This window comes from Dreissena polymorpha, chromosome 3, assembly GCF_020536995.1.
Source record: "Dreissena polymorpha isolate Duluth1 chromosome 3, UMN_Dpol_1.0, whole genome shotgun sequence".
Classification (NCBI taxonomy): Eukaryota; Metazoa; Mollusca; class Bivalvia; order Myida; family Dreissenidae; genus Dreissena; species Dreissena polymorpha.
Genome location: NC_068357.1, coordinates 35,738,759 through 35,755,477, shown reverse-complemented (window position 1 = coordinate 35,755,477; position 16,719 = coordinate 35,738,759). Strand labels below are relative to the sequence as shown.

Genomic DNA, 16,719 nt, shown 5'->3' with positions numbered 1-16,719 from the left:
TAGGTGTTTGAAAGTTATACGGTGGTCTGTCTGAGTCCGTATTCCTACTGACTGACTTTTTCTTCCTTGTTTTTTTTTTATATATCTTTTCCATGCAAGCAACTGGTGTTGAAATTGCTGTATTGCAGGCTTCAATGACTTGGGGTCGTTCTGCTGTTTGATCTGGACAATGAATTCAGCAGTTCTTGTTGTCAGAAATTGACTTGAGGGAAAGAGCTTTTGCTGACCATTGTAGTAAGCTTGCATTTCGACTGCATGACTGCATTTCGACTTGAGTATCTGAGGTGTTTTGTACAAATTCTCAATTCTACACTGCGTAGCGAATCCAGAAACTGCTATTTTGCAAGTGTTTTTCGGCTGGGGCTGTTGGATAAGCCAAATGTGTCAGTCCTCTGATGTACTGTGCCGGTTTTGAAAAGTTTTCCGATTCACGCTGTTTTGGTTATCGAATCTTTACTCGGTACAATTGTGTTTGATTGAGCGGCTGTAGTATCTCTTGTATATCTTTCACTAGTTCTGTATAGTAATTGCATTGCTTGAACACATTCCCAAATACATCATGGACCTAACCTGTCAACGACACAGCAAGGCAAAGTCCTTTCTCTTTTTAGTCCATATTTTCAATTTTTCATAATCATCGAAATGTTTTTTATAATCGGACTAGAACACGGGACCATCATACATCGCTGGTCTCATTATAGTGGTGCGTTCCTTGCTCTGGTTCTTTGCCTGAAGTCGTGATGTGCCCCGTCTTTTGGATCATACTGCGTGGTATCATCAACATACCTCGGGTCTGATGTGCGATTATGCTCAGAGGTACATTTCACGAAGGTATAATGGTGTACTTTGAGTTGATATGCAAACCATAACTGTTCAGGTTCGATCCTTTAATTCAACTGAGCGTCAACAATACAAATATATATTACGTCAAATAATAATAATAATAACGTGCTCATTCGCGGAAATTGTTAATTAACGGTACATATAAAATCTCATATAATATTCACGACAGTACATGGGCTTGGTGCTTCTTGTTGCATACCCGCACATCTTTAAGGGTCTGCTTACCATCTGCCCATGTAGTCTATTTCTAACTGTAGCCTTGATATATCAATTTCTAGTCTTCGCCTTTGGTTTTAACTGCAGGTGGTCCAGCTCTGCATACAGCGCACAACACTGAGCTCTCGGTCGTGGGTCCTACCTGACGCCACACTGTCGCTGTGAGTTATTGATAACGATCTGATATCATGCAATCGCACCTGTGCCATCAACTTTTGAAATGTGTCGGTCTATCGAGCTTTTGTTTTTAGTTGTTCGCTTGCGAATAACTAATGTTAGTGGTATGCATTGCAAGTCGGTCTGCTCTTAACTACGCTAAAAACGATAACCACGGCATCTGCCTGTTTGTACTTTACCACTGATACACTGCAGACAGTGAGGATGTGTATGTAATCAATAGGGTTTAACAGCTTGTGGGAGGACATCGGTTAGTTTGTCATTGAAATCTGTACATATTGGCTGCTTTTAGGGAAAACGGGGCTTAATGCATGTCAAATAAGTGGTGTCCCAGATAAGCCGGTGCACACTGATTAGCCTGTGCAATTTGCACATGCTAATCAAGGACGACATTGTCTGATTTTATGGTGTTTTTCATTTAAAGAAAGTCTCTGGTACTGGGATGACAATCAATGCATATGCATTAAGCCCTGTTATCCCAAAATGAAGCTTAAATTATCTTTTATATTAATATATGAAAAAAAAAAGATAAAAGTGATAATAACTTCAAAGTAACCTGGCTGGAAAGGCAAATAAACAAAATCACTTTTGAATCGAATAAACAACGAACGAGTTGTACATTTTTACATTTTGGCATTTTTTAGTAAACATCTAAAAGTGACCTTTTCACAGTTTGTCGTTAAATGCTTAATATTGATAAATGTAAACATTTGATCTTAAAAGCTCCATTAAAAAAACCGAGAATAAAATTAAAGAAACAAAAAAGTTTAACCTCAACTGGGCTCGAACCAATGACCCCTGGAATAAAGTCTATCGTTTAGACCGCTCGGCCATCCATGCTCATACAATGAGAGATGTATTTTATACTTTATATAAGCAATAGCCTCGTAGTATAAAAAAATATAACGACAACAACATAACTATCCAAATTATTAAATTGTTTAATTTTGTCAATTTACCAAAACTTGAAAAGGTCCCTTTAATGTCTTCAGACTTGCAAATTGAATGAGTTCAAAACACTGTCAGATCTTACATTATGAATACAGTGGAACCCAGGACCGAGAGAAAAGTCCGGTTTAGAGAGGATTCCGGTTTAAAGGGTAGATTGAAAATTTTAGTTTCAGAAGGTCAATTACATAGTCTAATGTGGGAAAAAACACTTTCAGCAAATTGTGTGTTTAATTGTAATATATTGATAAAATATGTTACAATAACACAAAATAGGCAAGAAAAATTATACATTAAAGCCGAATTTCATAAAATGCAGCAAAGACAAATTAGCGCACCGAGCCGATAGTGACGTACATATTTTCCTACAATAACCGAAGCATTCGTCTTTGTATTATAATCCGTTAAACTACGAGGGGTGTTCCAGAAGTTCGTGGATTTTCGCTATAAGTTATTAGTTTGCTGGTAATAGTCAATGAAATTTACATATTATACAAACCAATTATTACGGACTTTATATATAAGCTAAAAGTGCATGAATTCCATAAAGCGCGTTTGAAACGCGTTGCCATAGAGACCTCAGTAACGACATGCGGCGCACGCGTGTATTTTATTATAAGTATGAGCGTTACGCGAATTTAAATTTGGTTTAAATGTTGTTGATAAACAGAATTTACGGCAAAATTCACGTTACAGCGCCTAAGTCCTCCTTACAGCCCGTATTTGGCCCCTATGGACTTCCGCGTCTTCTCGGAAGTTAAATCACAGTTGCGCGGTATTCGCTTTGCAAGTAAACAGGAACTTACAGTTGCAGCAAAGCGAATCGTGTCGTCTTTTGACGCTGACTGGTATAGAGACACTTTTGACAAGTGGATTTCCCGACACATATAGTGCATTCGCGTTGGAGGTGATTATGTGGAAAAGATTTGACAGTTGTTAACTTCATAGCGTCATTGACGTTGAACAGAAACGTTACACGTGCGTCGGTGTGCGCATTGTGCACACGTTTAAATCTCTGATATATATTTATTGTTTTATGTATTTCCATGATATTTGGAGAGTAGATTTGGAAGGACGAAATATTCTTAACATGCTATTTGTTTGTCCATTTATGTTACCAAATGAAAGTTATAGCGAAAATCCACTAACTTCTGAACACCCCTCGTAAGTTTAGATGCACATCGTACATGTATGGCATACATGCTGGCGAATTCGGCTGTACAGCCGTTTTCAATTTCAGAATTAAATATCTGGCTTATTTCGCATTTTTCGACACATGTTCTTCTTAACTTTTATTTTAATTTATATTGAAATATATATATAATAAGTTTTTTACACAGTTTATATAAATTCATTAATATTTGACAAAATCGTATATACCCGCTTTAATCTGTTGTTTCGAAAGCACAACATAAATCAAACAGTGCACCCTGAAAAACAAACAATGGTATATGTATGCATTTGTTAGTTTAATTTAGTTCCTTTTTACACTGAAAAACATGTCAAGAACGACCTGTTTTTTCAAACATCTACCACGCATAATAGTCTTCTCCACCTTGTTTATCATAGCCTGAATGGCTTCCTACATCAAAAACAAAACACACTAAAGAACTCTTTGTTTGTTATCAGTAATTATGATCAGTATTATCTTACAGGTTTAGTGGTTACCTGTTAGCCTGGGGCCAGCAGACTTAAGCCAAGGAAACTCAATTTCAAAAGTTGGTTACGGTTGGGCTAAAAAGCAGTCAACTAGCTTTTTCAAAGCTTGAACAACTCAATCCAATTAAACATAGAATACAAATTGGCGACTGTTGATCAATTGGGCCTAGGAAATGATTCAATTCCGGCTCACAACAAGACATGATGCATTAAAAGTCTGTCAAGTTGGCAAAATTGTTGCTCAATAATTTAATGAAAATAAATAAAGTATTAGATACACATAACACAACACGTACATGATTCTAGGCTTGTTATTCTTTAGCAAGGCAACCAAAAAATCTAAAGATGGTTGCCAGTGCAGCAACCAATTGCGAAAAAAAGAGACATATTGTTGTTATTTTGTCTAAGTTATCTCTATAACATTCATATAGGGATAAACAGTGCACACACATCTCCACATGTGCTTTAAGACACACTCTTTATAAATGGGCTGTGTTCATTTCAAACTTGCGATATAAAAAGCTATAATATAATTTTGAAAACATGCGTCTAAGATTAAGCAATTGCGAACAACTTTAGTGCCTTAAGCGCTTTGATTAAGTATGGCTCCAGACAATAATTATATCATAAATTGGAAAAACAAAATAAAAATATAACTTTCCTCAAGCTTTCTAAGTATATGATAAGCAATTGATAAATTGAATAGTTTGGAACAGTAAAAAATATTGTAATAAAATGCTATTAAACTCTGATTTCGAGCATTATATACAACACTATGCACAGTGCACTAGCGTAAGATTTAACATTGGGTCTGCTCTTATTCACTTCACCTCGAGCTTTAATACTGAAGCATACGACTCAGTGTCAGTAAAACAGGAGCTCCGGTCAATACATCCGGTCACGTAGATACGTCTCAATCAGCCTTCGGCTTCGGTCCATATACTATTTGGGGCTGCCTGGCTGGTCACTGTTCTGCCATAGGGCCCTCAGTGAGGTTTCCTATTTCTTAATTTGCGACCCAAGCTAGTGAGGGGTAGGAAACTTTTTTAAGGCTCTTACGTCGCTCGAGGAAGATTGCTAGTCTCTTTTTGCTCAAAGTCCTTAATATTTTGTTAATAATTTAATTGTAATAACCCTATGGTGTTTGTTGAGGTGTTAACTCGGCGGGGGCAGAACTTTCCGTTCTGTCATTGTGTAAGTCAGAGTTTATTTTTAACAGTTCAATTCAGCGTCTCCGCGACTACTCTTTGTCAGTAACTATAAACTAACTGTTATGTATATTTGAAAGTTTCTGAGGTCCTTATGTGCATGGGAGTGCATTACGTGTGGACCCGGCGTGAGTGCATTTACTCCTATCTAATTAACTTAAAAGACTCACGAAAGCTGGGTGGCATTTTTAATTCAAGCTGGAATTTTCAGATATTTACGTGTTAGTGAAAGATTTTTCATTCTAGTGCGGTCTTGTGTTCGCGGGGGGGGGGGGGGGGGGAGAGAGGTACCCAGAGGAAACCCCACCTGTCCGGTATGGTGACCACTAACCAAACTCACATGCCATCGGGAACGGGAATTGAAACCGTTTCACAGCGCGTGATGTACAATCCACTGCGCTAACCGGACAGTCCACTAATAGTTGTGTGTTTTTCGAAGTTTACGAGGTCCTGAGGCTGCATTATGTGAGGACCTGGAGTGTCTCCCAGCACTCATACCTTCTTTACTATTTGACTCAAGAAAGTTGTGTTATGTGTGTGAGGGGAGGGGGAGGGGGGGGGTCTGCAGTACCCGAAGGAAACCCAACCTATACATGTAGGTTGAAAATCTACAATAAATAACATATAATAAAAACATGTCAGAACATTCGGTCCACCAATAGACCAGTTGACGAGTGGTTGGCAAAAGCATTGTATCCATATAAGCGAATATAGAAAAAAGTTGACATCATCATAGTCAATATTAACAATAATTCAATACATTTAATATTATTTTACACACCGATGTCTGCGTGAAAGATTTGAGTAAAAGTAAATGCATTTTCAAACTATTATATTGTTGTAATTATTTTTTTACTTAGAATGAAATATGTACTGAACACGCTGTTCGTTTTTATGTATTATGTAGTTACAAAAATCCGCACATCTTCGTGATCACACATCCACATAATTTGCGACCCTTTTTCTACAAGAAAACCCCTCAAAAATCGAACAACTTTCAGAATAAATTTAAGTTAATGTACTGAATCAAATAAGGATTAAAAAAGATCGACTCCATGCACACAAAATATAATAACTGACTGTTACGGTATTTGTCTGGGAAAACCATCACTGTAACAATTTAAATACCTTTTCTTGAGTAATTTTGATTTGATAGTTTGAGTTTGCATTTATCATAAACTCGTTTTAGCATGTATATTTCGGTGGTTACTTGCCCCTTTGTTCAGCAAAAAGCGATAATCTCGTTCTGATCAGGGACGTAAACAAACAGTATACACTGTTTTTATATGTATTGTTGAGACTAACTTACAACAAAGTGTCATAAACCACAGGTGGCACGTAAGTCTGGTCATTAAACACAATTTATGATTGTCGCGGTTTTGGCGCGTTAACGTAACATCGCGCCAATTTATGTAACGTTGTTTTGTAAGTAACGTCATATCCTATTATTATGTTATTGTTAGTTGAATTAAAGGAACGAACCTTAACACATCGTTTTATTACTTACATCGTCTGTATAATGATACTATAACATGTTTTCCCTGGTATTAGTATTTAGCAGTCATTTGGTTGAGTAATTTAATGCCGAAATACTAAACGGTTACTACAATAACTTATGTGACACACTGTAAAAAATAAGTCATTTGTTCAAAGCAGCTTATCTGAAACTATTCACTGTAAACATACTATCCCGTTAAATTTATGAAAAAATACAGTTCTCAATAATTAGGAAATTTAATTTCAAACATTTAACGTATTTAGCGTTTAGCGGGTACCAGTTATTTAAAACTCCGTCATTACGTGTAAAGAGTCTTTGCTACTACCACCCGTTTTGCAATAAACCCGTTGTGCAATAAATTTATTGCAAAACGGATTGGAGTTTCTTATTGCAATTTGAAATTTTTATAACGACCCGTTTTGCAATAAACCCGTTTTGCAATAAATTTATTGCAAAAAGGGTTGTAGTGTCTTATAGCAATTTGAATTTTTTATAACAACCCGTTTTGGAATAAACTCGTTTTGCAATAAATTTATTTCAAAACGTGTTAGACTGTCTTATTGCATTTGCAATTTTTATAACAACCCGTTTTGCAATAAATTTATTGCAAAATGGGTTGGAGTGTCTTATTGAAATTTGCAATTTTTATAACAACCCGTTTTGGATTAAACCCGTTTTGCAATAAACGCATCACACATGTACTAATTGATTTATATTTATTGGATACTGTGAAAATAAAGTCTAAAAAAACTGTCGTATTTATGGATTTTCTTTTTCAAAATAAGACATAAGTATAAGTGTAGACAAAAAAAACGACATAAGTGATCGATTTCATGATAAATATGATAAAACATTGCAAAATGTGTATAGAAAGTGATTTCAACCAAGTTCGTACTGAAGTAAAGAAAACCCAGAAATGCAATAATTTTATTGCAAAACGGGTTGCGGTGTCTTATTGCAATTTGATATTTTTATTACAACCCGGTTTGCAATAAATCCGTTTTGCAATAATTTTTGCGTTATCTTTATTGTCTGACAGGGGCTTTCCTTTGACCCGAGCTCCCGGGTTTTGACGCTTGAAAATTACAGAAGACCCCTTTTTGACTCTTGAGAAAATTACGTCATGCGTCACATTTGACCCGGGGGAATATACCGACTTGCGTCAACGAGATCAAAAGTTGTTAAGACTAAGCGATAATTGACATATCAGTGATCGCTCCGCCCACTTAATCACGTGGCTCAGCGGGAAGAAAACCTAGACAAGCTAACACCAAAATGGCTTCTTTGCCTATAGGTCACATAACCCCAAACCGGAACTCCTGTTTTTAGGGTTACATGCAGTCAGTTTGATACTTAGCACACATTGTTCAGTGCATGCTGAATAGGATTTGTATAATACATTGCAAATGGAATGTTTTGGTATCAATTTGAAGGTATATTTGTAAGCAATAAGAAAAAAAGCCATTTTTGTGCTCTACTTTTTCTGTTGATGGTTCCCGGCTTTGAAAGTAGGTCATACTATTTGAGCCCAAAAATGGTCGCCTGCACAGCTGTCAAAACCGGTTTGCCTATTCTAAGGTGAATATTTTGAGTTACAATGTATAGAATTTAATGACATCCATTTTTTCAAAAGATTATGCATTTATCTTTCCAATGATGTATGGTGATATAGTGGGTCATTGCTTGATCATGGTAAAAATTGATATCGAACTTCAACTATTTTATATGTAATATAGAAGGAAATTAATTGCGCATGCATAACCCTTAAGCACATCCGACCAAGTTAGTTGTCTGCCAGAATTTTGACATTTGACCATCAAAAACTCTCTGTATTGCAAAACATAACTGCCAGATGTCATTTGGACCCAAATTAGGGCTGTTTGCAATTGGGCTGTTGCACTTGGGGTCATAAGGGGGGGGGGTAAATGCTGGAAAATCACACCGAAACCTGTTCCGGAGACATATTCTAAGACTACTTAAACACCCGGTATTGTTTTTCAGTGCCATTTTGACATTAATTTGCATCAATCTCAATAATGAACCTAATGCATGTCATTATTTCATCTGTATTTATTATTATTGTTTACTTTTTGAGCCTTTTACTGTTAAAAATGCCCGCCAATTTTGGACCGACACTTCTATCTGCCTTCGCCTTCAACCCATTCAGGCAGATCTACTCAGAATAATACTACTTTGCCATATTTTACCTGTTTGGATATCTTGCTGAGTTCAAGTAAAATCAAGTATTCAGCTGAAAACACAAAAATGATAATAATATTATGCTTTCTTTCCTGGAAGAATGTTGTTGCGATAGACCCTGCATGAAAAACACCAGGGAATCTGTATTTAAGTGACCTTAATATTATGCGTAAACCTAAGTGTGCATTTGTAGGCGGTGTCGAAATGGGTCTATAGCTCTGTCTGAACTGTCGTCCAATTGGTTTACAAGTCCGGCTGAAGAGACAGGCCATCAAAAACTGTACAGCATGACTGATTCGGAGACGGCCCTCGACACTCGCCCAGTCGTGTCGAGAGGATCGGTGTCTTTGCAGGTTAGTACGCCGTTATTTTCAATTAAATCTATTGTAAAATGATTTCTTTGATATCCTGGCACACTTTTGTCACCAAAATTAGGAAAATTGGGTCAATTACATTGACTGCAGCTCTGAAACCAAATTTTGTGGCGATAACTTTGCCGGTGTGCCCGACAATGTGATGCCGGCGTGGTGAATTAACCATTTGCAGCAAATAAAGCAAGAAAGACTATTGAACGCTTACTCTAATTGTATCTAACTTACATTAGTTGGCACCGTAATGGGTAAATGTGCACAAAAAACCTTTTTGTTTTCTCAGATTACACGGAATTGAGCACCCGGGCCAGACTGACACTTTCCGGAGCCTGCCCGAGACGGAACTCGAGCCGAGGAATCATAGGTCCAGGTGTGACAAAAGACTTAAAGCTCATGTCTGACGATGACTTTTTTTAGTCAGAAAGTCAAGTGTGTTGTTTTTCCATGCAAGCAAGCCCTTTTGTTGGGTCAAATGACATCAGAATTGCTGCTTCTACATGGATTTTACCTAAAATGTGCAAAAAAAATAAAAAAAAGTTTGTTCGAATCCAGTTCAAAACCTGCTTTGATGCACAAATATTGCCATTGATGATTTTTTTCACTTATTAAGTCATATGTAAGATCAGCTTTGCCTATTAGAATCGAAAGACATGCCTTGTATGGAGTCTAAGTGCTGCATGTATGATGTAACCAAGTTTGGCTTTTCTACCTTAATTCTTGACGCGAAACGCTGTTACGCATGGCGCTTTCAACGGCAACTTTTATGAATTAATCTGTGTGTCATTGTACCGGAACTTTGTGATCTTTCTCAAAACAGATTATACCTGTGGGAAAAGTGCCTTTAATTTAAATTTGAAGGGGTTGGGTTCTCTTAAAGCACATCCGACCAAGTTAGTTGTCTGCCAGAATTTTGACATTTGACCATCAAAAACTCTCTGTATTGCAAAACATAACTGCCAGATGTCATTTGGACCCAAATTAGGGCTGTTTGCAATTGGGCTGTTGCACTTGGGGTCATAAGGGGGGTAAATGCTGGAAAATCACACCGAAACCTGTTCCGGAGACATATTCTAAGACTACTTAAACATCCGGTATTGTTTTTCAGTGCCATTTCGACATTAATTTGCATCAATCTCAATAATGAACCTAATGCATGTCATTATTTCATCTGTATTTATTATTATTGTTTACTTTTTGAGCCTTTTATTGTTAAAAATGCCCGCCAATTTTGGACCGACACTTCTATCTGCCTTCGCCTTCAACCCATTCAGGCAGATCTACTCAGAATAACACAACTTTGCCATATTTTACCTGTTTGGATATCTTGCTGAGTTCAAGTAAAATCAAGTATTCAGCTGAAAACACAAAAATGATAATAATATTATGCTTTCTTTCCTGGAAGAATGTTGTTGCGATAGACCCTGCATGAAAAACACCAGGGAATCTGTATTTAAGTGACCTTAATATTATGCGTAAACCTAAGTGTGCATTTGTAGGCGGTGTCGAAATGGGTCTATAGCTCTGCCTGAACTGTCGTCCAATTGGTTTACAAGTCCGGCTGAAGATACAGGCCATCAAAAACTGTACAGCATGACTGATTCGGAGACGGCCCTCGACACTCGCCCAATCGTGTCGAGAGGATCGGTGTCTTTGCAGGTTAGTACGCCGTTATTTTCAATTAAATCTATTGTAAAATGATTTCTTTGATATCCTGGCACACTTTTGTCACCAAAATTAGGAAAATTGGGTGTTTTACATTGACTGCAGCTCTGAAACCAAATTTTGTGGCGATAACTTTGCCGGTGTGCCCGACAATGTGATGCCGGCGTGGTGAATTAACCATTTGCAGCAAATAAAGCAAGAAAGACTATTGAACGCTTACTCTAATTGTATCTAACTTACATTAGTTGGCACCGTAATGGGTAAATGTGCACAAAAAACCTTTTTGTTTTCTCAGATTACACGGAATTGAGCACCCGGGCCAGACTGACACTTTCCGGAGCCTGCCCGAGACGGAACTCGAGCCGAGGAATCATAGGTCCAGGTGTGACAAAAGACTTAAAGCTCATGTCTGACGATGACTTTTTTTAGTCAGAAAGTCAAGTGTGTTGTTTTTCCATGCAAGCAAGCCCTTTTGTTGGGTCAAATGACATCAGAATTGCTGCTTCTACATGGATTTTACCTAAAATGTGCAAAAAAAATATAAAAAGTTTGTTCGAATCCAGTTCAAAACCTGCTTTGATGCACAAATATTGCCATTGATGATTTTTTTCACTTATTAAGTCATATGTAAGATCAGCTTTGCCTATTAGAATCGAAAGACATGCCTTGTATGGAGTCTAAGTGCTGCATGTATGATGTAACCAAGTTTGGCTTTTCTACCTTAATTCTTGACGCGAAACGCTGTTACGCATGGCGCTTTCAACGGCAACTTTTATGAATTAATCTGTGTGTCATTGTATCGGAACTTTGTGATCTTTCTCAAAACAGATTATACCTTTGGGAAAAGTGCCTTTAATTTAAATTTGAAGGGGTTGGGTTCTCTTAAAAGCACATCCGACCAAGTTAGTTGTCTGCCAGAATTTTGACATTTGACCATCAAAAACTCTCTGTATTGCAAAACATAACTGCCAGATGTCATTTGGACCCAAATTAGGGCTGTTTGCAATTGGGCTGTTGCACTTGGGGTCATAAGGGGGTAAATGCTGGAAAATCACACCGAAACCTGTTCCGGAGACATATTCTAAGACTACTTAAACACCCGGTATTGTTTTTCAGTGCCATTTTGACATTAATTTGCATCAATCTCAATAATGAACCTAATGCATGTCATTATTTCATCTGTATTTATTATTATTGTTTACTTTTTGAGCCTTTTACTGTTAAAAATGCCCGCCAATTTCGGACCGACACTTCTATCTGCCTTCGCCTTCAACCCATTCAGGCAGATCTACTCAGAATAACACTACTTTGCCATATTTTACCTGTTTGGATATCTTGCTGAGTTCAAGTAAAATCAAGTATTCAGCTGAAAACACAAAAATGATAATAATATTATGCTTTCTTTCCTGGAAGAATGTTGTTGCGATAGACCCTGCATGAAAAACACCAGGGAATCTGTATTTAAGTGACCTTAATATTATGCGTAAACCTAAGTGTGCATTTGTAGGCGGTGTCGAAATGGGTCTATAGCTCTGCCTGAACTGTCGTCCAATTGGTTTACAAGTCCGGCTGAAGAGACAGGCCATCAAAAACTGTACAGCATGACTGATTCGGAGACGGCCCTCGACACTCGCCCAGTCGTGTCGAGAGGATCGGTGTCTTTGCAGGTTAGTACGCCGTTATTTTCAATTAAATCTATTGTAAAATGATTTCTTTGATATCCTGGCACACTTTTGTCACCAAAATTAGGAAAATTGGGTGTTTTACATTGACTGCAGCTCTGAAACCAAATTTTGTGGCGATAACTTTGCCGGTGTGCCCGACAATGTGATGCCGGCGTGGTGAATTAACCATTTGCAGCAAATAAAGCAAGAAAGACTATTGAACGCTTACTCTAATTGTATCTAACTTACATAAGTTGGCACCGTAATGGGTAAATGTGCACAAAAAACCTTTTTGTTTTCTCAGATTACACGGAATTGAGCACCCGGGCCAGACTGACACTTTCCGGAGCCTGCCCTAGACGGAACTCGAGCCGAGGAATCATAGGTCCAGAAAGCTCATGTCTGACGATGACTTTTTTTAGTCAGAAAGTCAAGTGTGTTGTTTTTCTATGCAAGCAAGCCCTTTTGTTGGGTCAAATGACATCAGAATTGCTGCTTCTACATGGATTTTACCTAAAATGTGCAAAAAAAAAAATAAAAAAAAGTTTGTTTGAATCCAGTTCAAAACCTGCTTTGATGCACAAATATTGCCATTGATGATTTTTTTCACTTATTAAGTCATATGTAAGATCAGCTTTGCCTATTAGAATCGAAAGACATGCCTTGTATGGAGTCTAAGTGCTGCATGTATGATGTAACCAAGTTTGGCTTTTCTACCTTAATTCTTGACGCGAAACGCTGTTACGCATGGCGCTTTCAACGGCAACTTTTATGAATTAATCTGTGTGTCATTGTACCGGAACTTTGTGATCTTTCTCCAAACAGATTATACCTGTGGGAAAAGTGCCTTTAATTTAAATTTGAAGGGGTTGGGTTCTCTTAAAGGTCACATAACCCCAAACCGGAACTCCTGTTTTTAGGGTTACATGCAGTCAGTTTGATACTTAGCACACATTGTTCAGTGCATGCTGCATAGGATTTTTAAAATACATTGCAAATGGAATGTTTTGGTATCAATTTGAAGGTATATTTGTAAGCAATAAGAAAAAAAAGCCATTTTTGTGCTCTACTTTTTCTGTTGATGGTTCCCGGCTTTGAAAGTAGGTATTACTATTTGAGCCCAAAATGGTCGCCTGCACAACTGTCAAAACCGGTTTGCCTATTCTGAGGTGAATATTTTGAGTTACAATGTATAGAATTTAATGACATACATTTTTTTTTTAAAAAGATTATGCATTTATCTTTCCAATGATGTATGATGATATAGTGGGTCATTGCTTGATCATGGTAAAAATTGATATCGAACTTCAACTATTTTTTATGTAATATAGAAGGAAATTAATTGTGCATGCGTAACCTTTAGACTGCATATAGATTTACGCGATATTCCGGATGATTTTATGGACTTTTTTAACACCATATTACACTTGTAAAGGGGTTGATGCCATTTAGTTATTCTGCAAATGCAAAAAAAATATACGATTAAAGAGAACATCAGCTATTTATAACGGGTAAATCGGTACATTAAACACGCTCTCAAACGCTTGCGCGCTTACCGAAATCGAACCTGTTATTACGTGTAATGGTGGTATTTGCAATAAATTAACACTTCACCGGTATTTACCCGTGTTATTAACACAATTATTACCGAAACATTCCCCCCTACCCGTGTATTTGACACGAAATAGCGCTTTATAACTGGGAATTCGGTGAAGTTTTACGCGCTTTCTGACGCCGGGCCTCAATCCCACATGTTATTGCGTATAAAAGTGTTATTAATCATATTAAACATTGCTCATGGGACATTTATCAATCACTATAATTTAAAGCGCAAAAACAACACAGTAAGTTTGGACATTGTCTGATATAAAATTAGCGTTGTACGAAATGGAATACGGTCAGGCTATTATAAATTAATAAGGCTACCAATATCAGACGCTCGCGCAGGTACCGACTTCCCCGAAGTTACCGCATTTATTGGTTAACTAATATCAGTAATAATAACTCTTTTACAATAGCAATTATTGATACGTCTTTATTAAAATAATAACAAAATGGTTTTCACTTGTTTCTGACACACACAGAAACGCGATTTTTAACGAGGATTTCGTAAAGTTACACGAATTGGGTACCAAAATTCTCAATTATTTTACATGCACACGTGACATAATACATACTTAATAATGCTTAGTTATTGCTTATATGACATTTCAAGTTTGTGAAATAAATTAATGTTCTATAAAAGGGATCTCGGTAATTCTTGAAGCTTCCACTCGCTCTTGTCAAGACCGCATTGTCGCGTTGGAAATGGTATAAATTTAATTCATCTGACTTATCTTCAATGTCACCAACTTATCTGTCAGGATATCGAGTGTCCGAGTTACATAATCCCCATTGACACCGTTTAACCATTTTTAATCGTATTTTTAAAGAGGAAAACAAACGAAACTCGTTGGAATAAAAGTGAACCTTAACATGTTGCTTGTCTAGAAAATGGCGGACAGGTCGTTGCTAACGAGTGCGCCCGATTAATCGATCGCTGATTGGTGGATCAATTCTAGTGGGCGGAGCGATCATAGATAAGGCGTCATGTCAATTGGCTCGGGGCGGAGTATCTCATTTAGTACACGCTAATCGTTATCGCCCGTTTCCAATCATCGAAGCAAAAGTCCACCCAGTAGGCGGAGTTTGGTTAATTAAGAAATCTAGTATTGACCAATTAAAACACTGCTGGTTCGATGACGCGTGTATTAACTTTCCATTAGCGTTTGTTATCAGCTGTTTGCGGAAAAGACGTGTATTAAACCCACCTAGTTGCAATAATCCAACTCCCAGCTATTGACCCTCTGAGCTGTACGTATGTACTCATAAAAGCTCAGAGCATTTAAGAAGAACTATAAACCCACCAAAACAGAATGGACTCATCCGCGTCAGTTTTAATAATATTCAATATAAAATAATAACATCCATATCCACAGAACACCGTAAAGCATATTTTGAGATATTTCCAGAGCATGGCAGAATGTATTTCCAAAGCTGAATGCACCCATCACTGTTTTACTTCATGATTGCTCAGTTCAAAGACGCGTGAAAGTTATGCTGGCATATGTACTGTCTACAACGTCAAATTAACTATAGAACCGATATAACTGACCTTGTGGCAAAGTGACAATTTTTGCATGAGCTAATTGATTACAAAATACATGTAGGCGTAATAATTGACCGTTTGAGAAGGCATAGAAAACGGCGTGTTTGTCGCACGTCTTCAGTGAAGATGGCACATGGAATAATTAAAGGGCGTCGGAATTTTTGATGGGATTAAATACGGAGGCACCTTTATCGGCGAGTAGAAATAATTTCCTTTTATAGTTTACCGATTTATATAGGCTATTGTGTTTAGGTACCACCCGTATGTTGTTTTTTTGTGATAGCCAGCGGAAATGTTTTTTTTTCACATTTTGTATTTCATTCTTAATTTAATAGCCACGCGAAACGGTCAAACAAAGTTATTGGATAAAGTGTAATTGTGCAAAGTGTAATTGTGCTTGTGCATTTGGAAAATGTCGCAGAGAAACCTTTTCGAATTCGGAATCGGTAGTAACTCTGAAAGTGTGTGTAAGACGCCAACGACAAAGCGTCATTTAGATCTAAATGACAGTGCTCCAAACACCTCCAAACGTGCGAAAGAAGAACATATGACATATTACTCTGCTGTATACATGAAGTTAATGTTGTATTAGAATACATGTTTTGTATTTATTAATCATTGAAATATTGTGTTTAAATGCATAGTGTTGTACTGACAGTAAAATGTAAGAAATAAATGTTAACATACATCTATCTTTTTATTTGTTGCTTTTTATATATTATATCTCAGTAATTTGCTTAAATTGCAAAAAATCATTGACTCTCCTGCGTTATTATTAGGACTCTCAGAAGTTTGATTTTGACTCTTGAAAATATGGTCCCAAGAGTCCTTGACTCTTGAGATTTGAGGTCTAAGGAAAATCTATTTTTAGACATCCGTCATTGTTAATAAACAACTGTATGTTTACTTTATTTTTTACGTATAACAGTTTTAATACAGCGATCTAATGTTAATTACCTTCAGAAATCGATCTTTTACTGTGTCTATAACCCATTTTCGAGGCTCCTGGTTTGTTTTAACCAAATCATTAAAGTTTGCGCCAGGCGTTCCACTTTTTTCGCACGCGACCTCGGTACCCGGATGTAGACGGGACATGCAGCACGTGTATCCCACTTTCTCAGAATCC

At 37.2% G+C, this 16,719-nt stretch overlaps 1 long non-coding RNA gene across 2 annotated transcripts; it reads left to right on the top strand.

The window, feature by feature from the left end:
• Positions 1–8,582: 8,582 nt before the first annotated feature.
• On the top strand, positions 8,583–12,841 carry LOC127873683 (uncharacterized). 2 transcript variants are annotated; one of them, XR_008046328.1, is made up of 6 exons: positions 8,583–9,101; positions 9,403–9,489; positions 10,616–10,775; positions 11,077–11,163; positions 12,289–12,448; positions 12,750–12,841. It is a non-coding gene; the product is annotated as an uncharacterized LOC127873683 (long non-coding RNA). The 2 variants fall into 2 exon arrangements; XR_008046327.1 differs by lacking the exon at positions 8,583–9,101 and having other exon boundaries at positions 9,279–9,489.
• The last annotated feature ends 3,878 nt before the right edge of the window (positions 12,842–16,719 follow it).